Source organism: Megascapheus bottae, chromosome X, assembly GCF_031878675.1.
Source record: "Megascapheus bottae isolate mThoBot1 chromosome X, mThoBot2.hap1, whole genome shotgun sequence".
NCBI classification, from domain to species: domain Eukaryota; kingdom Metazoa; phylum Chordata; class Mammalia; order Rodentia; family Geomyidae; genus Megascapheus; species Megascapheus bottae.
In genome coordinates, this window is record NC_143547.1 from 16,134,693 (window position 1) to 16,161,957 (window position 27,265).

General features: G+C 34.9%; 1 protein-coding gene across 3 annotated transcripts in view; it reads right to left on the bottom strand.

Annotated features, from left to right (window-relative positions):
* Dmd (dystrophin) overlaps positions 1-27,265 on the bottom strand; it is a 1,999,854-nt gene that overhangs the window by 190,342 nt on the left and 1,782,247 nt on the right. The gene's annotated exons all lie outside the window — the stretch shown is intronic.

The following is a 27,265-nucleotide window of genomic DNA, read 5'->3' on the forward strand; positions in this document are numbered from 1 at the left end:
AGATGATACAAGAGAACCTATTATTGATCTTGGGTTAGTATAGATTTCTTATAGAGTTCATAAAAAGTTAACCATTGGGAATATTTATGCTTAACACTAAGATTACTTCAAAGGATAAAATTGAGTAAAAAATGTAAGCTACACAATGGGAGAAAATATTTGCAATGCATATAATTTGCAAAGGGCTATAATATGCAAAATGTATCTGACAAAAATGTAAAGAAAAGAAATCCTGTGGATCAATCAGAAGAAGTGAACACTGGGTGCCTGTGGTTCATGCCTGTAAATCAGGTACCCAGCAGGCTGAAATCTCAGGTTGTAGTGTCATGTCAGCCCAGACAGGAAACTCTTACTTCAAAAGAAAACCAGAAATGAAGTTGTAGCTCAAGTGGTAGAGTGCTATTCTTGAACATAAAAGCTCAGGGACAGTACCCACACCATGAGTTAAAGCCCTAGAACTCGCAAAAAAATGAGATGAGTTCCTTTTCTAAAATAAGTGAGCAAGAGACATGCCTTGCTCACAATGGAACATCGAAAATTTGCCAATAAATATATGTAAAATATTCAGACTCATAAGTAATCAGGGAAATGCAAATTAAAATCATAATAAGATTCTATCACATACTCATTACAATGATCACTTCTAATATAAATTTGATTATAAAGGTGATGTTCAGAGAGATTAAAGTTATATGTCAGGTAATGAGCACATTTCTTTTTGAACAGTGTCACCCCTCCCATATTTTCTCCCATTTTCTCCCTCTGCCCTTTCCCCCCAAGTTGTAAAGTTAATTTCCACCATAGTGTGTAGTATCACTGCTGAATTTGTTCAACCTTTGTTCCACATTTTCTGTGATTCCCCTTCTCTTCCTCAAATCAGATAAATGCATATACAAGAGAAAGGGTACAGAAATCAAAACCAGTGTCAACAGGAATTAAACCAAATGAGAAAAGGAAAAAAGTAAGAATTTTAAACAGTACAATATAAAAACCTCTTGTTTCCATTTCTTGGAGTTCATTTTTATAATATCATTTTATATAATGACCACATTTTTAAAAATCTAATAATGACAACTATTGTTGAGATGTAGCGATACTAGAACTTTCCTATGTTGCTAGTACATATAGGTACAATAACTGTGGAAAACGGAAAGTACCTACTAAAAATCAGCATCAGCATAATAGTAACATTATTAACAATGCCTACAAATTAGAAGGATCATAAATAAACCATGCTATGTATTTATAAGAGAATATTTATGAAGTTTTTTAAAGAGTATTTTCTTCCTTTAATCTCTGTATTTATTTTTGTTTATTAACGTATTGGAACCTCTAGAATAAAAGTCCTCATTTAAAAATTGGAAAGAGACATTGATTAATACGTATCTATGATATACAAACCCTTAGCCTAATTTTGATTATGTTCTAAAAACTAAGTGCCTGTGATTGTATATAGATTCCCTTCTTGAATACTTGTTTGTTAAACATGTCATTTGAAATATGATGTAAAAATCAATGTTAATAAATTCTTTAAAAAAAGAATATCATATAGTAATGGAAATGAATGACTTATAGGCAAAAAATGGATTAATCTCATAAACAAAATGGTCAGGTCTTTCTGTGGGAGGGTTTTGATTCTGGACCTTATACTCTTGCTTAGCTTTTTCTGCTCAAGGCTTGTACTTTACCATCTGAGCCATACTTATGCTTCTACCTTTTTGTTGGTTAGTTGGAGATAAAATCTCCTGGATTTGTTCTTCTGGGATGGCTTTGAATCCTGACCCTCAGATCTCAGTTTTCCCAGTAGCTAGGATTATAGGTATGAATCAATGGTGCTCAGCCAATGTTCAGTCTTCATCACAAATACTTATATACTTTCATGTTTAATGAATTAGAAAACAAAAAATTATAATCAGGTAAAGCTAAACCAGTGTTAAAAGAAGGGCAGTCCTTAACTTTAGGGTGAAGGACAATGCATCTATTATTTCTTGTGGGGCTAATGATAATGTTTTATTTATCATATCATCTGGTGACACGGATGTGTTCATTTTGTGATCATTTCATTGAGCTGATCATCTATTATTTGTATACTTTCTGAGTATGTTTTTATCCAAGTAAAAATAAAAACTGATTTAATCATACTCATTTGAAAATGCCTTTGAAAACATTGTATTCAATACAACTTATTACTGATTACATATTAAGATTTTTGTGATGGCTAGTTTGATAGTGTTTATGAAAAACTTGATCATGTTTTCAGATTCATTTATTAAACAACAATACCTTAGTGTGGTAATGAGGCTTTGGTTAAAATTATGTCATAGCCTCATCTACTGGTTGTTTTTCATAGCCATACTTTACACTTGACACTGTATTATAGGGAAATCAAATTTCTTTGCATGCTTGATGCTTTAAAATTCTATCTAGGTGGGGTATGGCAATGCACACTTCTAATCCCAGCACTGCGAAAGCAGAGGCAGGGGAAATATTAGTAGAGGCTACATAGCAAGACCCTGTCTCTCAAATACAACTAAAAAGAAGTTTTTAGTACAGGATTGTTTTAGGTTATAGCTGAGACACAGGGCAGGGTTGCAGGGGTTGATAGAATTATGGGGTGTATATTATATGGCCTTGTCAGTTAAGTGACTACATAAAATACTGTTCTAACCTTTAAGAGGGTCAGAACAAAGAATATATTTTCCAAAGCTTAGGTGAAAAGTAGAACGACTGGCTTCTTTGGTGGTTTCAAAAAGAGACATGACTATAAAAGTTTTTACTGTGAATCGCTTACACAAAGAGTTAATTAACAATATGACACCACTAACCAAGCACTCAGTCTAGAGAAGAGTTATTGATCTTAGGCAAATCGAGATACCTTCGAGCTTTAGTTTTTGTATCTGTAAAAATGAGAATAATTTCAAAGCTCCATGCCATAGTATAAGAATAAAACCGAAAAATGGAAATCAAAGTACTTTACAAAATGCTCTATCCGCATGGGTTTGCTTATAAATTGTCTTTCTTTTTTTATTGGGAAAAATATCTTTATTCTTTTAAATTAAAAATACACAAAGATAGAAAGAATAATATAATAAGAGGTAATAAAATGTACTTATAATCCAGCTTAAACAATACCACTCTCCAGGGTTCTGATTACTTTATAAAAGCCCTACATGGAATCTCCATTAATTAAGCTTTAAGATAGTCAAAGCTTCCATCAAACAAATTGGCTATCTTAAAGGTCTCTTCCCAATGAACAAATTTTCTTTTTATATTGACGTTTACCCCAACAACTTGACATTCTAAGATCATAGGACTGGTTATTATAGAAATCTGGGTTGCTATACCACTTCAGATAGATTATTAAAAGCATTTTTCCCAGTTTGGACTTCCATTTTCTTATCTGTAAGATGAAAGTTTGGGTTGTATTATCTGAGATAGTTTTCTTCCTCTTACATGTCACAATTTTATCTCTTCACACTTGAGTAAACATGTTTCTGCAGTGTAATTAGCTGACTATACATGCCACAGTGATGACACATTTTAGAGGTATGCTCTAAGAGATAGGTTAAAGAACAAGGTTTCAAACTGAGGGTAACAATTTTTGGATTAGGATATCTGATGCCCTAAATGATAAAGTCAGAATGTGACTACAAAGAAAAGTAATATTTATACTGTTTTGAATTTATTTTCTTAACTCAAATGTACAACTGATTTTCTGAGTGAGGTAGTGCTGGTATTTGTGAGTGAGGTATTGATTGATTGATCATTGAGGCTCTTTCTATGTAGACCCGGCTAGACTTAACTATGTAGCTAGCCTAGACCATCCTTGACCTTGATCCTATGAGGGCTGGCAGGAGAGAAGTGCTGTACCAGGTCCAGTTGTAGATGCTTTTTAAAAAATATCTAATATTCACATATGTTTCAGTATTACGTACAAAGATTTGGGTATTTATTTATTTTTTTGGTCGGTCATGGGACTTGAACTCTGGGCCTGGGCACTGTCCCTGAGCTCTTCAGTGCAAGGATACTGCCATATCCCTTGAGCCACAGAGCCACTTTTGCTTTTCTAGTGGTTAATTGGAGATAAGAGTCTCATGGTCTTTAGTGCCCGTGCTGGCTTTGAACCACAATCTTCAGATGTCAGCCTCCTGAGTAGCTAGGATTATAGGCATGAGCCACTGTGCCCAGCTTGGGTATTTATTCTTCTAAGACACATTGTAGGCTTTCTTTCAATTTACTTTCAGGAAGTGTAGACTGATGATATATGCATTTGGTTTTGATCTATTTGCATACTTGATTTAGGGAGGAAAGTGCTACAGTAAATTAAAACCTATTTACCAGCCAGAGACTAAGAGGAATTTAACCTCATGATTCATCTGTATTCTCTAAAACTTCAATGCAAAAACCAGGGTGTTAGCTAAGGTAAAATATGATTTTGTTAACAATAAGACACATTCAAAAGTTTGGGTCTGGTGGCATAGCTCAAATGGTAGAGGATCTGCTAAGCCAGTGTACTATTCTTAGTTCAAATCTCAGTTATGTAAAAATAAAGGCACATTTATAATTCTAGCTACGTTTGAGGTTAAGACTAGGAGAATTGCTGTTTCTGATCAGAACAGACAAAAATTCATGAGATTCCCATCTCAACCTATAGTTGGGTGCAGTGGTATGAGCCTTTCATTCCAACTCTAGCAATAAGTACAAAGAAGAGGGTCCCAATCTTTGCAGGCCTGGGGTACAACCAAACTCTACCTTAAAAATAAGCAAAGCAGAAAGAGCTAGAGGAATGGCTTAAATAGTAGAGCACATGCCTAGCAACCATGAAGCCCAGAGTTCAAACTCCAATACTACCAAAGTGTTTGGTAACTAAGTATTCGGTTTGCACCTAAGGACAGACCAGAAACAGCCATTAAGAAAGTCTTCCGAACTTATTATACATTGAATGTGGATTATCCATAAAAATATAGTAAATTTCCTTTCATAATCAGAAGAGAACAAAGAAAGTAAGTTCTTGTTGATCTGGACTAGTTTCTGTTTCCCTTTGCCATGAGAATAAACTGAATGATTGCCACCACAATTGAACAGTCCCTAAAACCATGCTCTATAAATTCTATAACTGTCCATAAGTATGACATCTAAAAATAAGATTGATAGCTTAAGGGGTGTGCTTGTAAAAAACTACTGAAATGATCATTGAGAAGTCCCACATTTTTCCATTTTCAACAAGCTAATGGCAACCAATTTTTAAACCCAATGGATGATAGCTTCAGTAAAGACAATTTTGTCACAAAGATTTTTATGGAGACCTGCAGTACATGGAATGATTCCCCTGAGAAAACATTGTTTACTGGTCCCTTTACAGTTGGGTCAAGAGACTGATTTCCAGGACAGAACTATTTTATAGGCATCTGTTAAAACTCCACCTAAAGGCAGACGAGTGGCTCCTAATGTTACAAAGAAAAATATTGAGCTAAGTGGAAGAATTTCTGTGGGACAAATGGCAACAAATAATAGGGGAATCATGGTCCATATGAATTTTACTCACATGATTCCTGGTGCCAACTCATAAATGCTCTCACTTTTCACAGGTCTGTCAGAACTTTTTTTATTGTCACCATATTCCTAGACTTTTGCTTATCATTTAGGATTCATACATTACACATGGATTGACAGTTTTAAGTTGGATCAAACCAAGGTCAAGTATGCTCTTTCTAAATTATTACCTGTACTTAATCATTTGAGTTTCTCTACCATAGCACGTGATTTAGTATTTATAGAATAATCTATATTCTTCTGAATATTAATTTTTTCTAAATTCTGTACTTCCTTTTTGTCCTGGTTACAATTATATATATATACCGGTCACTTACAATGTGAATGGCTTAAATGGGAAATGTCTCTCAAAGCGAAATGTGCTTCATCTCAAAATGGTCTATCTCTGTCACTTTGCATCACATTCCTCACACTATATTAAACTAAATATTGGCTAAATTTGTTCATAGCCTAAAAATGGGGAGCTGAGTTGAAAGAGAACAAGCAATGGAGAAACAATCTGAAAATACACTAGTAAATGACTGCTAGTGAAAATAAGAAATCTGCTGTGTGGATTCTTTGTCTATCTATAGTTTAAACTTATTTTAACAATATCAGAATATTGAGAGAAATACATTTAGAGGTTCTTTCCATAATACCGTATTTAGTCTATAGCTTTTGAAGAACATATATTGGAATAGAAAACTGATTTTGAAGGCATTCTACTAAGTAGGAGAAAAACCAATCAAGCTGGTGCTGGCACTATAAGATCAGAAGAGCTTTTCATAAGACTAAGTTATGAATCTCTACTTAATGGGTTTGAGTTACTCAGACATTGTACAGGCTATGAATAGAGACATTTGCTTAGCTGGTACTCCTTGTCAACAGACTCCTGACAGATGGAAAACTTTTTTTTTTGGTGCTGGTCCTGGGGCTTGGTCTCAGGGTTTGTGCACTGTCCCTAGCTTTTTTTTGCTGAAGTCCTAGCACTCTACCTATTTTCTGATCACCATTTGCTATTTGATGATGAGCCATGAAATTGGCATGGATTGGTTGTAGCTTTGGAGAAATGAGGGATACACATGACTGTTTGCATATATATGAGTTCTATACCCACGGTTCTGGAATACACATTGAGAAGATATATCTGAGGGTTGCTGCCTTTCAGTGCTATAGAATCACTGAGTCACAGCCCATTGGTTGAGTAGCTCCAGTCATCTAGAGACTTAGAATTGTGAGAAAGAACTGGTGCTAGAGCAGATGCGTCCTTGAGGGTCTGATCCTTGCTCCATTTTGTTTTGTTAATGTGAGCCAACACAGACCTGCCTTTAGGCATCCGAGTGGAATGTACAATTTCTAGTCCTTACACGTGTAATGAAGCAGACAGCTATTATACACTTTGAAAAATGGTGCATGCATACCAGTCTATATCCAAGCTTGGGGCAACACTTTTAGACTTGAGCTATGACATTTTTTTGTATAATAAGCTGAAACTTCATTTGAATTGCATAATTACCTACTACTGGTGTGAATTAGAAGCAGCTGGTAGGTCAATATGGTACTCTTTTTCTGTATCTTAGGATGAAGAAAAACACAATGCTAGATATGTTATTGTTAAATTTTCTCAAATAGCGCTCGCTCTCTCTCTCTCTCTCTCTCTCTCTCTCTCTCTCTCTCTCTCTCACACACACACACACACACACACAGTAATGTCATCGTTATAGACTCAGCTAATGTCAGACTCTATTTGACTCGTTTTAAAATTTCACCTAAAGATGAATTCCAACAATCCTAAGAGGATCTATTTCTCATGATCAAATGAAAAAAAAGTCATGAATGCATATAAGACTTAGATTGAGTCAAATATTTTCATGAATAGACTCTGTGGATCATTGTAGGAGATGGTATAGGGGAGCAGCATGTTGTCAGTGAGTAAATGCTGCTCAGCAGGTCAGACATGTACAGCTGGAGAAAGATCGTGAAATGTAGCTAGTACACCAGGAAAACACGAATCAGGAAAGCAGATGATCCATATTGCCATTCAAGAAATTCCGAACAGATTTAGAGATCTAGAACAGTACACATTCACCTAAGAAATCTAAATATCTTTGGAGCAAGTTTCCTCAGCTTTTGCTTTTGAAGAGTTTCTTTCTTTCTTTCTTTTTCTTGAAAACAAAACACAACAAAACACCTCCTGTTGCCCTGAATGCTAATGGTGGAAGACTGTTGCTATGGTGATGCTAATTTCAACACTGTTGCCTGTGGACTTCACATGAACTCCCTGTTTTAACTTCTGCAAATGTCATTTACAAAATGAAAACCCATTAATGATTAGTGAGGGCACAATGTTCCACTTTAATTAGAATAATAAGGAATGCTGATGCATAAAGTACAGGTTTGTGAATCGCTACTGAGCCTACACTGTCAAAATTAATTACTACAGATGAGGTTTTGGTTCTATTTTTTTTAAAGGAAGCTTTACAGTAGAATAGTTGTACTTTGACTTTAAAAGAATTAACAACAGCTTTTTAAATTTAAAGGTTAAAATAAAGAGAACATCTTCCTCAGATTATACATAAAAACTGTGAAGCACCAAACAGAAGTTAAAAGCAAGGGTCAGATACTTCTAACTGAATAAGAACTGTAAGGAATTCAACAAACTGCTATTTTTAAAAGGTGGGGGATGATGAAGATAAGCTGTTTAAATATTTAGAAAATAACTGAAGAAAAAAGTGCCACATATGGAAAATATCTTCATGCTCTATATATTTGGATTTAAGAGTCCACACAAGGAAAACAGAACATTTAAAAACCACTGAGTGGGGGGATGGAAATAAATATAGTTGTATTTTCATCTATGGCAAGAGATAATCTTACTTTAAAATAAAGTTGTTTTTTCCACCTGCCACCTGCATGAATTTTCTGGTAAAATCTAAAGATTCACTGAGAGGTATATATCCCATATTTAAATTTGTGTTTACATCATTTGCTATAAGGGTGTGTGTGTGTGTGTGTGTGTGTGTGTGTGTGTGTGTATGGGTGTGTGTGTTTATGTAGTATTGGGGTATAAATCCAGGGTCTCATGCATAGTTATTTTATATTTCTCCATGTAGCTGACATAACAGGTATGATATCCCACCTAGCTATTGGCCGACAGTATTTAACCATTACCCTTATCCCCTACGCCCACTGGCCCTGAACCAGGATCTTCCCAGTGTTTGCTTCGGAAGTGGCTAGGATGACAGGTGTGAAGCCACCATGACCAGCTTGTGACTTTATTTTTGAATCTCTAAAATCCCATTCTGGGTTGTCTCCTAGTCAGTGAAGTCCTTTTTGTCATTAGTACAGCCAACCAAAAACGGATGGCATTTTTATTGGATGAAAAAAAAGTACAAACACATTTTTTAACATTAGACAGTATCATTTTTTTTGGAAGTTTTAAACCTGTGGGCTTTGGTGAGATATCATGAAGAGAATTGTTCCTCCTTGAAAAACCCCATCACAGTGTGGGTCTAGCGACAAACAACAAAACAGGATCTGTATAACTACCAAATTACATCTGTTATTAAGATGAAAGCTGAACTGTGGTGGCCTTACTTATCTTCCTGATATTAAACCAAGAACATTACACTTGGGAGGACATCTGACATCTACCTTTGAGGTGGTACATTAAGAAGTTAGAACATCTTTGTATTTAAGTTTAAACCTGCTTTGCTCAACAAAAGATATGATGTGAAGTTATATAAACAGTATCTTCAGTATTTTATAAGGCAACTGAAAAGAAAAAGAATGGGAGAAAGCTATTACCAATATGCCTATAGCGGTTGTCTGGGTGATTTAAAATCTTTATCTTTTTCTATGTTTTCCACAGTGAACATTTATTGCTTTTGTTATAGGGAGGCTAAGGGCTTGGATGCTGTTCTTTAGCTTTTGTTTGTTTGTTTGTTTGTTTTTTCTCTCAAGGGTGGTACACTATCACTTAAGCTCCAGCTCCGCTGCTTCCTGGTAGTTCATTGGAGTTAAGGGTCTCACAGTCTTTCTTGCCTAGTCTGGCTTCAAATTGCGATCCTCAGGATCTCAGCCTCAAATGGAGAGAATTGTAATTGGAGATCAGCCTGAGAAAAATGTGAATGAGACTGTTTTTCAACAAACAAGCTAGTCGTGGTAGAAACTACGATCACAGTTATATAGAAAACTGTAAATGGTGTGAAGGTGATCCTGAGGCCAAAAAGCAAGATCCTAATATTGCTAAGAGGGGTTTAAAAATAAATATATATTTGAAAAAATAGTTTCTTTTTAATCCTGATCCCCTACCCAATAAAGGGTATAATAATTTTCAAGTGTATCTTTCTAAACTTTTACATTTTAACTTTATTGTTTTTTTTTTCAGGCTGTAGCTTTTTATTTTGAGTACTGTACCGGTACTACAAAGACAAAAGCACTTTAAAATTCCTTTTTTCTGCCTATTATTTCAGTTGATAGTTCTGCAAAAGTGATATCTAAATTGTAAGTCCAATCCAAACTCACCACCTTTCTTCTGTACTTTAAGCAAATAATATCTGTTTACTTGACAGTAATCCTTGGGCATAATAAATTATCTCAATATCAAACCTCTTCAGTACAACTGCCTCCCTAGATTTGTCCCTTACATCACTGTAAAGAATTACTAATTAATTGTTCACTGCTCAGAAACTGAGGTGTAATCTTGATGTGTTTTTCTTTTCTTTGTTCACTTTTATGTTACCTAACCTCAAACTCTAAAGATTCTTGCTTTCAAAATGTTTCCCATAGCTGCATATTTCTCACCATCTCTGTCCTACCATTATTTTAGTCCAAGTACCACTATCTCTCACCTAGCTCTAATCAATAACCTTCAAGTGTTTGATCAGTATAGAAGAGCCCCATCCAATTTATTTGTGCTATCTGGAAACTTTATTGAGTTCTTTGCTCACCTTCTAAAGTATTGGCACACTGTCATTTTAGTACCATGTATGGCCTTGTATGGACAAAATTCTTTGCGCTAAATTACTTGATATATATTCTCTGTTTTTTGTTGGTTTTTTTTCCTGGAGAGAGGGGTAAGGAGATATTAATTTATCCAATTTATTACTTGTTGCCTGTGTTCGAGATACCATACATGTTGCTCATTAAATGCATCCTCTGCCTCTACTAAACGAAGTCAAGCACATGCTGACGTATACAAATATTTATGGAATGAATTCATCAGCCAGTCAAAAGATAACTGCTTGAACATTTTCTTAGCCAAGAAGAAGCTTACCACTTAAGTGCATTAGAATTAAAAACATTTTAGCATTTGTAAGAAATTGTGAAAGCAGCAACCAAACACAGTTTCTGTTTTTACAAGTATAACTGAGGTTAAACAAAATATACCAAATAAAAATAACTTCATGCTAAATTGGCTAATTATGGGTGAAATTAGCCATTTATGCTTCAAAAACGATCAGAACACCCTTGTAAACTATGTTTCTTCAATGAATAATAATGCATTTTATAATTTTAAGCTTTTGCTTTAGTATTTGAGAACAGCTCACAAATATATTAATCTATGCAGTGGTAATATTCTCTTGTATTACAGAGCAATTCAATAACCTAAGTCACAATAAGCACAGGGAAAATTCTTGCAAATATTCTCTATTTCCTACATCTTGTTTATATACATTTTAATATCCACCAAAACATCCTCAATACAGAACTAAAATAAAACAGAAATAATTAACTTAGCTTTTATTTAACTAATATGGGAATTTATAATGTAATTCTTTGCAAAATTTTGTTTTGTCTTTATGAGACAGTCTCACTGTGTACCTAGGCTGGCCTTGATCTTATAATCCTCTTGTTTCAGACTCATAAGTGCTGTGATAAAGGCATGTGCCATCCCACACACTGGGCACATATTTTTATAGCAAAAATACTTAAAATGTACCATTTTAACCATAAATATTACAGTATGCCATTAAGTGCATTTATAAGATTTTACATTCATCTCAACTATCCACTTGTAAAACGTTTTTCACATTGGAAATGGAAACTGTACTCGTTATACCATAAGGAATAGGGATTCCTTCCTCATTCTAGCCCAAGGCAACCACTAATTTGCTTTCTATATCTGAACAGGATTGTTCTAGGACCCCATGTGAGTGGAATAATAGAGTACTTGTCCTTTTGGACCTGGCTTTTTTCACTTGAAAGAATGTCTTCAATTTTCAACTATGTTATAGCATATGCTAAAATTTCATTCTTTTTTCAGGAGTAACTAATATTTTATTATTTTGTTTAGAAAGTCATCTATGGTTAGACAATGGGTTGTCTTCATCTTTTAGTTATTGTGATAATGATCCTATGAACACTGGTGTACAATTATCTGTTTGAATCCATTCTTCCCATTCTTTTGAACAGATACCTAAATGAAGGATAATATAAGAATTTGATGTTTAACTTTGTTTAGAACCACCAAATAGTTCTCCAGTACATGATCCATGTTTATTTTTATCAGCAATGCACAAGGAATCAAATTTATTTCCATCTTAATCAACAGTGATTTTCCATAATTCTTGTTATATTTAATAACAGCATCCTACTAGGTTTAAAGTAGATATTATTGTGGTTGATTCTTCAGCCCCATCTCCCTGAGTATCGAATACCGTGGCCTTTCTCTGTTATGAATGAGCTCTACCGTTAAGAGATATTCCCCTGCCCTACCAGCCCATCATTGCAGTTTTCGTTTATATTTCTTTTAATGACTGGTGACATTTAATATCTTTTCATGCTTTTTTTTCAAGATTGTTTCCATTCTGCAAAAGCAAATTAAGCATTTGAAGGATCAGTGTATTCTTTTTTTTTTTTGCTTTGTATGCTAGTACTGTGCTTCATGTTCACTGAACTTCCTTATTATGAGTGGCACATTCTACTACTTGAGCCACATGTGTATGACAAACCCACAGCTAATATTATACTTAATGGCGAAAAGCTAAAGCCATTCCCTCTAAAATCAGGAATGAGACAAGGATGCCCACTCTCTCCACTCCTCTTTAACATAGTATTAGAATTCCTAGCCAGTGCAATAAGGCAAGAAGCAAGCATAAAGGGGATCCAAGTAGAGAAAGAGGAAGTAAAACTATCCCTCTTTGCAGATGACATGATTCTGTATTTAAAGAATCCTATAGACTCTATTCACAAGCTCCTTGAGCTGATTCAAAACTTTGGAAGGGTAGCAGGCTATAAAATTAACCCTCAAAAATCAACTGCCTTCCTCTTTGCCAACAGTGAGAGGAACGAGGCAACAATCAGGAAAGTAACTGCTTTTGCAATAGCCTCAAAGAAAATAAAGTACCTAGGAATTAGCTTAACTAAGAATGTAAAGGACCTTTTTGATGAATACTTTAAAACCCTGAAAAAGAAAATTAAAGCAGAACTAAGGAAATGGAAAAACCTCCCATGCTCCTGGATTGGAAGAATCAACATTGTGAAAATGACAATCTTGCCAAGGGCTATCTACAATTTCAACACAATACCCATCAATATCCCAATGTCATTCTTTAAAGAAATAGAAGAGGCAATCCAAAATTTCATATGGAATAATAAAAGACCCCGTATAGCAAAAACACTTCTTAGCAGAAAGAACAGCGCAGGAGGAATTTCAATACCAAACTTTAGACTCTGTTACAGAGCTATAATTCTCAAAACAGCTTGGTACTGGCACAAGAACAGGCCTGAAGACCAATGGAATAGAACTGACGACCCAGATATTAACCCACAGACCTATGGCCACCTAATCTTTGACAAGGGAGCCAAAAGAATAGAATGGAAGAAAGATAGCCTCTTCAACAAGTTGTGCTGGCAGAACTGGATAAGCACCTGCAGAAAACTAAAGTTTGATCCTTCTTTGTCACCCTTTGATCCAAATGGATCAAAGACATGGAGGTAAAAGCTGACACACTGAAAACTTTACAAGAAGGAATAGGAGATACACTAGGCCTCCATAGGACAGATAGAAACTTTCTTAATAAAGACCAAGAATCACAACAAATCAGAGAAAGGCTGGATAAGTGGGACTGCATTAAACTGCAGAGCTTTTGTATGGCAAAGGTCATAGCTAGTAAATTAATTAGGAAGCCTACAGAGTGGGAGAAGATCTTCACCAACCGTACAGCCGACAAATATATCAACAGGTCAAAAAATTGAATCAATCCAAAACTAATCTCCAAAGTAATAACCATCCCATTAAAAAATGGGTCAAAGACTTAAAGATAGTCTTCTCTGAAGAAGAAACAAAAATGGCCTATAGACACATGAAGAAATGGTCAACATCTCTGGTCATCAAAGAAATGCAAACCTCACAGATTTTTAAAAACTGAATCATTGCTTTTACTAAAGAACAATAATTTGTTCACTGTAACTACTACCATTGCTTAATAATATTTCTAATTATACTGCCATTTCTCTTGGTTTTTGTTTCATAATTCATATATTTAGGGTAGAGTAAGCACAAAAAAATCCTAAATTGGCACAATACTATTAATAAATTCAGCAGAAGTTGGTATCGTCAAGTATAAAATGCTGAATAAAGTTACAAACAAACATATCTAACAATCGTAAATATTCTTCAGTCTGTTCTTAAAACTTGGTGGTAAAAGTATTTGTTCACTGCAGAATTAGATAAAATATTTGGATAAAATATTGCTGGTATGGGACTTAAGTTCTTCTAAGTAATATTGATCTGTTGAGGAATTGTTTTCTATTCTTATTTATTTAGTGATTTCAAATTAAAATATTTCATGTTTATGTTGTTTTTTCTGATTGTTTATTGAATTTATTCTACATATTTCAAATCACAGTAACTTCTATAAGAGTATGGCCCATGATGATAGATTATGTTAGTCAGTATTCCTGTGTTCATCCTAGATACTTTAGAAGTAGCTATTTTTATATACTCAATTAGACATCAGGATTTTTAGGTCTAATTTAAAAAGCTCTATATCTGAGTCTTCTCATAGTTATAATTACAGTCACAGTCATACAACTTCCCAGGAAAAATGGCTTCAGTGTGGACATGTTTTCGCCATCCATCCATGTTAACAAGTAAAAACAAGATCAGTATGTTTCAAATCCACCAAGCAGTATAGAAAGATCAAACTTCTGCTTCAACTCTGAGCTGCCCCTTTACAGCTTATACATCTTCTAAAGCAATATATTCAAGGATGAGGAATATAATTGCCATTTTTCATGATAAATGAGGCTGAGCAATTTAAGGGTTCCTTTTTTGCTATTCTGTAGTGCTTACACTGAAAATAACTGGCTCAGTGGCTAAGAGTACATGAAGTTTGAGTTAGATAAACAGCTCTAAGTTCCTTCATAATAAGGTCTATTTAAAAAAAGTCATGAGATGACTGTCAGCTACAAAAAAGCCCACAAATATATTTAAAATGGCTATTTTAACCAATATCAGCTATTTCTGTAATCTATTTCTACACCAAATATTAACCAGCTACTTCAATTTTTTGTAAATATTTTAATATTAAGGTATAGACTCAATCAATGCTGGCTTTTAAATGTAGTCTGTGAGTGTGGACACAAAGAGGATATGAAGATGTGTTCTTAAGACAGTTTGACAACAATTATGGCAATAGAAGCTGCTAAAAGAATATATTCCCTTGAAAATCTTTGCTTCAAAATAGTAACTTCCTGTAGCTTTCAGTTTCAAAGATGATTAAGCCAAGATAACCCACCACATAAAAAAATTTTGTACTCTCAACCAAAAAAAACCTATAGAAAACGAATAAACTAATGATTCAAATTGCTTCAAAATATAATGTAATCATCTACAAATCCAATGGGATCACATTGAATAAAAATGTTATATGGAGCTTCTCTAATCTGTTGGTGTTCATATGTATATATACATTTATACATACATACATACACACACATATTACCTTTAGGGTCATAGATCTTTTTCTAGTGCTTACTCATCAAAATCAAAGTATTTTTCAATGGCTCCTATATGTGATATATAAATGCTAAGGATGATGAAAATCCATTAGACCTAAGTATTTTCAAGGAGATTTCAGCATAAATGGGGTGACAAGGGATTAGATAATGAACAAAATATTTCAATAGTTAAATCAGAGAAATGACTCAAGGTGTTAACAAGGCAGTTAAAGAAAATAATTTAAAAAATTGTAAAGTAATTTACAAATACTAAAGCCAGGTGTGGTGGTGGCTAATGCCTGTAATCCTAGCTACTCAGGAGGCTGAGATCTGAGGATCAGGGTTCAAAGCCAGCCCGGACACTAGTCAGTGAGACTCTTATATCCAATTAACTACCAGAAAACTGGAAGTGACACTGTGACTCAAGGGGTAGGGTGGTAACTTTGAGCTGAAGAACTCAGACACAACTCCCAGGCACAGATTTCAAGTCCCATAACCGACAAAAAAATTATTAAGAAGTGGAGCTGTAGCTCAAGTGGTCAGTAACAGCCGTGAGTAAAAAAGTGACAACACCCACACTCTGAGTTCAATATCCAGTAACCAACACACACACACACACACACACACACACACACACACACACACACAATGTTAAACATGGAAATGTATGACTTTTTTTTGCCTTCAACTCAGGGCCTGAGCACTGTCCTTGGGCTTTCTGAAGGCCAGCACTGTATCACTTGAGCCACAGAACCATTTCTGGCTTTTTTCTATGTATGTGGTACTGAGGAATTGAACCTGGCAAGCACTCTACCACTAGGATAAACTCCTGGCCCATGTATGACTATTCTTATCTTGCCCTATTCTTGACTCTGAATTTTTCTTAGACTTAAAATTTCCTATATAAATTTCCTAAAATAAATAGTGCCACTCATGATACTTTTCTTTCCTTTCACTTTTGAGTATTTTAAAATAAAATAAATTCAGGTATAAAATTTTTGTTTTATGAATTCATATAAATCATCACTTTATGTGTGCTGTTCCTGAGGCTTGAACTCAGGGCCTGGATACTTCCCTAACTTTTTTACTCAAGGCTGGCAATTTAATATTTGAGCCAGTCACTCCACTTCTAGTCTTTTGATCCTTAAATGGAAATATTTGGTGGGTAACTGAAGTCTCATGGGCTTTTCTTTCCAAGCTGACTGTGAATTACAATCCTCATATCTTAGCCTCCTGAGTAGTTAGGATTACAGACGTGAACCACTAATATCACCTCACGCCGTCAATCCCTATTCAGTACCAATCTTTAGTAATGATTCAAAGGTGCATAGAGAAACACTGAGAATACAAATAACATTCTTTCCCTTGAGGAAATTGAAATAATCAGATATAGGTCTCCCAAATGTCCATTATTTCCTATTAACATGTGTTTGGTTTCATATAATTGAACGTATTTTTGTTTTAAAAAAATGTATGCAGAAGTGTTAACATTTGAAAAGGTTCCATTTTATATTTGCTTATTAAAAATAGGAAAATGCTCATATGACTATTAATTCTATTCATCTATGATTATTAATATGACTATAAATTTATTAATTCTAGGTCTATTTATAGACTAGATATAACTATTGAAAATCCTTATAGATAGAAGCTTTTAAGTATCTTCTTGGGAGCTAAATGCCACTAATGAGATAACAAGGAGTTTTGAGATGCATGTTTATGAGGCTGTCACTACAGTCATTCATTCCTCTCACATTGCCCAGGAAATGAACCACAGACCTGCTGTTAATATCCTATTCCATCCCATTTTCTCTCTCTTCTCTCTCCTTCTCCCTCTTCTCACCCTCTTGTTATCTTCTGTTCTACCATGTAATCAAAACTAAAAAAGTATTCTGCACTAAGATGAGATGGTCTGCATGTAACACATAGGATTACCCAATGCTCAGTGCTTGGGGGAAAGTCATCACTTAGAGTCACATGTATGAGCATTAGCCCATCAGCCCGTGGGGGCCTTATTGGAAGACTGGGACTATTTGTTTTGGAAGGATGATGTTAAACTTAAGGGCATGGTCAAAAGTTGCAAAGTTTCCTATAGAGCTGTTAGTTCACTTTCAGCTGACCATATTCTATCTTTCAAAAAGGCTTACAATTCAGAATATGATGAGAGCATATTTTTGAGCATCTGCTGGATTACTCTTGTCTTGCCCTGCTCTCATCTTAGGAAAGTACTCTTGGAAGTGGTGGGAAGTGATGGAGATGAACTTTAGTTTTTCAGCCCACATGAAGGCAAAATTTTCTTAAAACAGGGCTGACTAGATTATTCTTCTGTTATGTTCTGCTTTATAACAAAAAGCCACAATGAGTGGTCTATGTAAGATAAGAATGACAAATAATATATAAACAAATCCAATGAAAAATGCCAGAGATGCAAGGCTGGGTTGGTGACATCTAAGATGGCAGTCTTACAGTGGTAGACAGACCGTACTTAGTTATCTTAAGAGATAGTTTTCAATGTACAGTAATAAAATGTTGAAATATTTGGGAGCAACAGGTAACATGATGATGATAATATTAATTTTTTTAATCAGTTTTATGGCTTGAACTCAGGGCATGAGCAAACTCCCTGAGCTCTTTTGCTCAAGGCTAATGCTCTTCCACTTGGAGCCACAACTTTACTTCCATTTCTGGAGCGGTTAATTGGAGATAAGAGTCTCCCAGGGCCTATTCTTCCCAGGTTGACTTCAAACAACAATTCTTATATCTCAGCCTCCTGAGTATTTGTGATTACAGGAATGAGTGACTGGGGCCCAGATTGATAATGTTGATCTTAAATATCACTTTCTCTTTAACTGAGTGGCTTGAATTAGACGCCAACACTCAAGTATAGGCTATTTCTTCTTAATCAAATAACAGCTGGGCTTTTTATGAAGATTTAACGGGTTCAGAGTAAATGGGACTGCATGTCTCAACAAAAAATGGAAATCTGTAGTCTATTATTTAGCACATAGTAGGCACATATTAAACATATGTTTTTCTTTCTTTAAAATCCTTTTACAGAAATCTCCAGATGACAAAAAGTGACCAAACAAAGAGGAAAGACAACAGAAAGAAAAATCTTTCTAAAACAATAAAGAATCAAGGTGAAAATTCTACTTCGCACTGACTGTCTGACATGCAATGGCTTTGGAAACCAAGATGGATGAGGATAAGCTGAGAAGAAAAACAGAAAAGGCAATTGAAAGTTTCAGGAAGAGCACAAAAGCTTTCCATTTTATCTACCAGGGACTAATGATATCACAAAAGACATGATCATTTGCCGAATTCTGACAGTAGACTAAGCCTCATCTAGGATCTGTTTTTAGGAGCATTCCAGGCTGGTGAGACAGGCAGAGTTGTTTGTATTCGGATTTCAAAATTTGCAATGTGACAGCACTGATTTATACAATGCACACACAGTTTAATTTTTTAAAGTAGAAATGTACATACACACGTATACTGAGATTCCATATATGGAAAGAGAGAGAGCGAGTAAAGAATGTGAGAGAGGGAGAGGGTGAAAAAGAGAGGGGGAGCTAGAGGAAGGGAGGGAGAGAGAGAGAGAGAGAGAGAGGGAGAGAGAGAGAGAGAGAGAGAGAGAGAGAGAGAGAGAGAGAGAGAGAGAGAGAGAGAGAGAGAGAGAGAGAGAGAGAGAGAGAATGTTAACATGTTAACATTGTTCCAAGAAGAAGACTTTTATTCTGTTTCTCTACCCCTGATTTGCCCACCTTATCTACTGGAATGACAGAGAGGCAGAATGAAAAGTATTTAAAGTTTTCCTGTGGAGGATGGGACATTTTCTGCAAGCAGGTCAGTGTTCAAAGGACTAATGCTCTAAGGAAATTATCCAAAGGGGAGAGGCAGTCCAGGGTTATTAAGTTATTTTCAAATGTTTTCTGGCTGCTGCTGACCTTTATGAAGGGAACAGGATGCTGCTTCCCAGGGGACAAGGATAAGAAAAAATTAGAGAGAAGCTTGGGAATGTTTGGGAATTCACAATACCCCATCTTTTATGAGAACTCTTAAGAATGAAAATAAACTACTTTGATCAGAAGACATATTTGGGGGCTAAAAATATTCTAAGTATGCTGTTCATCCTGGATTTTATTGTTTTGCCTAAATCCCAATATTACATATATACTAAAGGTCAATTAGACGCCAGTTCAGTTTTGGAGGGGTAAAGGAAACACACTCTATCTTTAGTTATATTCTTTATGTCAGAAAGTACAATAGGTTGCAAGTTACATGCATTGTTCAAATAATGCAGTCAGACTACGCTAGACATGAGTATCAAATACAGATCAAAGAAGGACTTTTCTACCACTAAATTATTCTTAAGTTGAAACATAAAGGAATTGATAAAATAATTCTCCAAGAGAACCAGATGCCTGTACTCATTCACATTCTCCAAAATGCCATGAATAAAGCATACCATGTGTAATATAATAGAGGAATTTTGTCTGCACAACACATACATATATAAACACTGAACATTACATACAGAATGTGACATTTGTCATAGGCTATTCTGGCTTTAAGTGCCCAGCTCCAAAGTGGGTCTTATATACAAAGTTCAGGAAAAAACAGTAGTTAAAACATTTAAAGTATTATTTATAACTGAAAAGAGTTAAGGAGCAAGATACATGATATTTAGGGAACAAAAGACCTCACACATTTCTACTTACAAAGCCAGAACTCAGAAATCTCGGGCATGATCCAATTCTACCTCCTTACTATTAATGAGGAAATTAAGTCCTATATGGGTTGCTATACCCTCAATTATTTTGTTAAATAAGGACAGAACAGAATCTAGAACTCCAGCTTTGGTGATAGATGCTGTGGATAGAACTCAAGGTATATTTTAGAGTTCAGGTTTTATATAGACCATTCATACATACATGCTATAAATGGTCTCCAATGCATCAAATGATGTGAGAAGAAGAAACTCTAAGACCCAGTATTCGGTATAACATACAACTTGATGGCTAGAGGACATAGAAGATGTATGCAAACAGTAAATCTAAATCAGTATACAGGGGCTAAGGAGTGGAATAGTAGTAGACCACTTTTCTAGCGTGTGCAAGTTCCTTGGTCCTATCCCTAGCACTACAATAAATAAAAGCATGTTGACACAAAAATACAAATAAAGTATGGATGTCTTGTTTGTTTGTTTTATTGTCAAGGTAATGTATAGAGGGGCTACAGTAACATTCACCAGGTACTATGTGCATTACTTCATACACACTGATACCCCCTCTCATCTTTTTGTTGAGTTGCTTTCATAACAGCATCAATTATTACCAACTATTCCTCCACTGTGGTTCCAGAGCTTAATGAGACTCAACTAATGTGACCTTTGGAACCATCAAACTGTGGAGCAGAAAGCATAGCAGAGAAGACTGACCTCTGGGTTAGTTTTGTGTACTAAAGCCTTTTGAAAAGTCAGAGCATCAGGGTTTTGGCAGTGATTTCAAAAATTTAATTACCCAGAGATCTTACTAACATTCTCAGAGATTGACAGTTCAAATTAGACAGATGATTCTCTGTTACATCCATTTTGTATCATCAGTGGTGCTAAATGGTTAGGTAAAGGTTTAATATTTATTTGTTCTTTCTATTCTGATAAGATTGATTGTTCAATAAGAATCCTCAAGGGCAATATAAAGATTCATTTTCACTCTGGAAAGCTATCACAGACAATTGCTGTTTCAAAGTCAACATTCATAAAATCAGAATATAGCAGGAGTAGAAATGACCTATGATATGGGGTTTAGCCTCCTTAAATAACAGAGGGAGAAACTGAGGCCCAGAAAAGATGAGTGATTCATGCTTGATAGACTAGCTAGTTCAAAGATAAGTTGGAACTAGATTTTAAATCTTCTGATGCCCAGCATATCTAAAATTTCTACTATGTAATGCTGCAATGTCAGTTTGTAAAAGGTATATGTTGAAGGAAAATATTCATGGGAAGGATCTTGCCAGAAATAGCACAAGCTTACACATGATGTGATAGCTCATATTTCATGAAAAGATATGCCAAAACTCAACTAGTTTTCAAACTAAATGTCAGAGTGTTGATATGATTTTTTGAGTAGCAGGATAAGAGTAAGAAATAGGAAAATGTTTTCCAACTCAGATACCAGTATTCTTCATGAATGTTTTATCATTTGTCTGTAGACATCTACTTAGCAAATCAGTCAACACTGAGATATTTAGCATGCTGACTGAGAGTAAAGTAAAAACACAACTAACCACGGACTCCCCCGAATACAGTAAACAATAATTCAAATAAATCAACCAATCAACCAACCAACAAACCAAAATTTCAATTAGAGCAGTTCCTGGCACAAGTAGGGGCTAGAGTAAGAAGAAGAAGTAAATATGAGAAGTATTTGAAAATTAAAAAGTGGTCCAGAATGCAGTAATAGAGGCATTATGGCATAGGAAAGAGGTAGCAAAATGTTCCAAGGTTATTAGAATTAGGAAATATAATTCTAGAATTTGGAGCCTATTCTGGGAATTCAAAGAAGACTGTAGACCCAGCACATAAAGGAGAAAGAACACGAATTCCAAAGGGTAAGTCTAGATAGAAACGGACAATTATATCCAGAGTGTCAAATGCTCAGACTACTAGAGTTATAGGAATGTTAGGATAAAAGATTGAAGAGTTAAGTCAACCCTGCAATTTCATCAGACATGATGATGAATGAGGACCATGACATGATAAAGGGTATCAATATTTGTGAAGTAATGTACCTTCTATCTGGTGAATATAATGTAACTCTTCTATTAATAGCAATAAAAATATATGAAAAAAAAAGAAAAAAATGCTAAGTGAAGTGAGAGCTGACCTCCGCCATGGTAGGTGGTTGTTGTTTTTTTTCCCCTAGCCATGGGGCTTGAACTCTGGGCCCAGGCGCTGTCCCTGAGCTCTTCAGCTCAAGGCTTACTACTTGAGCCACATCACTATTTCCAGCCACGGAAGTTTTATACTGGAATTTGCTAAGCAAGAGCCACTTGAAAGTTGTGAACAAATGGATAAAGACACAGGGTGGTCTGGGCTGAGTGGAGAAAAAAAATAGATCAAATTCATATATAGTAATGCATATATAATCTCCCAAATAGAGAGTGTGAAAGGGTAGACACTCATTGGAACAAGTTGCTTTTTGAGCACTGCACATAAGAAAAGCTGATAGAATGCATTACTAATTACTGCAGATGGAGTCAGCAGGTTTACTATTGAGTTGCATTAGTAAATCCCTCCCAGTACTTAGCAACCATTGTGCCTTGGCCAAAAAGGACCCACTCATCTAAAACTCAAATCCTTCCTAAGAGACAGCTGACAAAAAAACAAGTTCAAACAATGCATCTTGTATTCAGAAAAGTAGCAGAAAATTAGCCTTCAGCTAGAACTAATATATGTAGAACAGGTTATGGCCTCAATTGGTTTCTCTATTTCTGTACCAACAGGAGACAGTGAAAAACATTTGCTTTCTTCATGAGCAAGTGGAGACTAGAGACAATGCTAATAAATTTAATAACTTAAATTTGGGCCACTCTAATCATGATATCCCAAGGAAGATATTACCAAGCTGGAAAAGATCCAGGAAAAGGCAACTAAGATGATGAAGGCGAAAGCTTATCTTTCATTCAAGGACAGACTAAAGACTAAATTAATACGTGTTTGGGAGTTATTTCTAATACCAGGCTAAAATGACAAGTGACAAAAGTTTAAGACACTATTGGATAAGTTCACTGCCAATTGATTTACAACCATTAACCACTGGTCATGATACATCCTAATGTAAATGAAAATTTTTAGGTTAACTAACAAAACAACCACTGGTGGTGTTATCTTAGCAAGAGTTATGGGATATTTGCCCTGTTTGTCTGACTCAATGTGATCTTTTTCTTTTATTGACATCAACGAGTTATATATCAGGGTTTCATTTGGCATTTCCATATATGCATACAGTGTACCTTGTTCAGACTTGCCCTCTCTATCTCTCTGTTGCTGTCTCCACCCTCCCCCTTCCCAAACCAATCTCAGTACACTTCATTCTTTCCATTTTTCACTGATATTTCTTGTGTTATTATGATATCTATGTTAGAACATCCTGCATGCAAGTTTGGAAATCCTAAATTCTTCTGACAGTCCAGAACACAGAAGAATAATATTCTAACTCATTAAGAAAGCAAGAGAGTCCTAGCTCTTGGCTCTGTTTGGTTTACCCATATGGGAGTTTGCAACATAAAAAGGTGAAAGAAATCCTAACAGAATGCAGCAGCTGGTTAAAGGCTATTATATTGAAATTTTCATGATTTTGACAGTAGGCCAAAAATCTACAAAATGGCAGAGTAGAAGATGCAGTTGTAACAGGTTGAACATTGTTGGTGATTATTTTTTCAGTGGCAATGAAAACTGTAATCAAATAACCTGAAAGAGATGCTGGCAGAAATAAGAGAGCCCCAAGGGAGAGGGAATATGAAAACTGAAACAATGATGTATGCGTGAACTAATGAACTAGATAAACATGTAGTTTGAAGTATCAAAATAGAGGTTTATAGCATCATATGAAAAGCTGATGTCAGGATGTGGGCCGAAACACTGCTTGATTTACAGCAAAAGATGTTGCTAATGACTTAAAATCCCAAGGATGATGCAGAATTCAACAACCAACTAGGACTTGTGCTATTGGTATGTCAATCTCTTGTCATTTAGATAATCAGTTTAACAGCATATTGAGAAGGGCAATTGTTGAGCATTAAAAACAATAGACAAACTAAGCAAAATGAACTCCACGATATAGAAACAAGATGTTTTTCTTTGTGGTTGTTGTTTTTAATGTACTATATGATTCTTTCTCTTTCTTTCTTTCTTTCTTTCTTTCTTTCTTTCTTTCTTTCTTCCTTCCTTCCTTCCTTCCTTCCTTCCTTCCTTCTTTCTTTTCTTTCTTTCTTTCTCTTTCTTTCTTTCTTTCTTTCTTTCTTTCTTTCTTTCTTTCTTTCTTTCTTTCTTTTTTTCATTTTTCTCCTAAGGATTAGCCCCTGTTGTTACCGTATTTGATTTTTGTATCCTCTGTATTGTATATACATTTATCTGAATTAGAGAAGGGAAGGGAAACAACAAAATGGTGAGACAAAGGACAAAGGGTAAACCAATGCAATAGTGATACTTACAAGAAAATAGGTTGGGAATGATTACTTTACATCTTTGTGGAGGGTTAAGGAGGAGGGAAAGTGGGGAAAAAACAAGGGGTAACAATGTTCAACAAGAAACATACTCACTACATTATGTATATAACTGTAATCCCTCTGCATATTACCTTGACAATGAAATTAAATTAAATACAAAATAAAGAAAGAAAACACCTGGTTTGCAGCAGGCAATGTGTGGAAAACTCTTATTTGAACTTATGACAAACAAGAATGAGGAAGGATGAGGACTGGTTGAAGCAATGCCACTGTAAATTTGTTTTATTGTTCTTTTGTGGACCAATAAAGTATCTCAGATTATGAATGGCATTTAGCAGTGCATAAGGCCTACTGGATCTTGCATATCCAAGGAATATAATGTTTTAGACAATAGTAGTAGGTAGTAATAAAATACATATGACATTAATAATTTACTTAATAAATGTATACATTGGTTTGATGGAGTGGCTCATGAGATAGAGTACCTGCTTAGCTAGTACAAGGTTTAAAGTTCAAACACTTGTACTTCAAAATAAACAAATCCAAAGATGTATTTTATACATATATATTCTCTCTATATTATACCTTAATATAGCATTTAGAGTATATTTGAAAAAATAATCTATAATTTCAGAAAGATTGTAATTATAGCAATAAATGTTTCCTATAAAGTTTCAGAGGTATCTGTGAGAAATTATGGAATTCTTCATTTGGAGGAACTGATCACCTTACATGCTTTTAAGGTCTCCATATTGATATTTCTAATAATATTTTCCTGTGTATTGCTTTATGTCTCTTACTATTGAGCCAGGAAAAACAGTAGTGCTGAATTTCAGAGCAGAATTGGAGCCCTTGAAACAAGTACCTAAAAAAACTATAGTGAGTTGAAAGAGCATATCTGGAGCTAAACATTAGAAAAAAAATCTATTTTTAGCAATAAGAATGTATGCTAATTAATTATCAATAAAGAAAAATACTATTGGTCAAAACCTGAGATCTTGGGCTTTTGAATTTGGACAAGGCCATTAAATGACTCTATTTATTCTTAGTGCAGAAAAGGACCTCAGATATATATTATTTAAACTAATAGCAAACTCTCTATCTTGTATACGAGAAGCCAAGTTTTATATAGGCAAATGACTTGTCCAAGTCAATATAATGAGATAATATCAGAGCCAGGACTAGAATCTGAAAACTTTTGTTTGTTTCTTGACTGATACTTGAACTTAGGGCCTCATGCTCCTGCCTAGCCTTTTCTGCTCAAGGCTGGTACTTTACCGCCTCACAACAATTCCACTTCTAACATTTTACTGGTCAGTTGAAGAGAAGTGTCTCATAAACTTTCCAGCACTGGGCTGGCTTCAAACCTTGATCCTCAGATCTCAGCCTCCTGAATAGCTAGGATTATAGGAGTGATCCACTGGCACAAGGTTCAAAATGAAATGATCTTTAATTTTTCAGACTGAAATATTCTCCACTTCCCCACAGCAAAATACTGGGATATTTTGTATTAACTGTAACAGGAGAGAAGAAAGGATAAATATTTAGGAAAAGCTCAGTGAAATAAGGGAAGGGGGTTGTTGAAACCCTGAAAGAATTTTAAATAGTTAGTAATATTGAGAGTAATACCTTAAAGGTATCTTTCATTCTCAGGGGGTTCTAAGCTCTCATTCACAAAAGGAGAAAATAAAAGGGAGCTTTCATTTCAACTCATCAAGGAATTGGATAAACTAAGTGGGATATTTATTAGTAGGTTAAAGAACTAGTAGGTTTAAAGCATCTTAGTCAAAAATGAAAAATTTGTAATGACAAAAGGGCTGATGTAGAAAAGTATTCTGAAAAGATTGAATAAATGGTGCCATAAAACATACAGTGGAAATAAAGCAATATAATATGTCTACATCAATATATTAGTTAATAAAATATGTGATTTCAGTAGATGTTTAAAGTATGTAATTTAGAGTAATGAAATAAGTGAATTAAATACAACAAAACTAATAGAATTAAATCTGAAAGTAGGAAAATTGAAAAGCAGGATGAAAGCAAATTATAGGAACATTTTTTGAAAGAGATACCTCATCTGGAAAAATTTAATAAGATAAAAGGTAAATCATTTCCTAAAGGATGTGTCTCCCCTTGAAAAACCAAAAGAGACTCTTAACTCCCATTCTTCTGACTTAACAAAATTGAGACATGAAATCAAATTTCTTGAGCGTTGTAGTAATGAAGATATAGGACTCCTGTTATTACTTTAGAAGTGAATTCTGAAGAATTGATGGGCAGTGGAAAAATAAAAAAGACTCTATAAAAGATGGCAGGCTAAAAAAAGGGAACACATCAAATATTTGTAGTCAATCTCATGGCAAAAGCAAGTTCAAAGCCTTCTGTTGATATTAAAGACTGTTTTATGAATGCATTTAATTCTAATTGTCATTGAAAAAGCCAATTCTAAGTTACATTTAAGTTAGATTCTCCTGTATGATTGATAAGGGACTGTTAAGGCACCATAATAGCTCAGCATCCTTTCTCCTCTTCTTTTCCATTTCAACTCAAT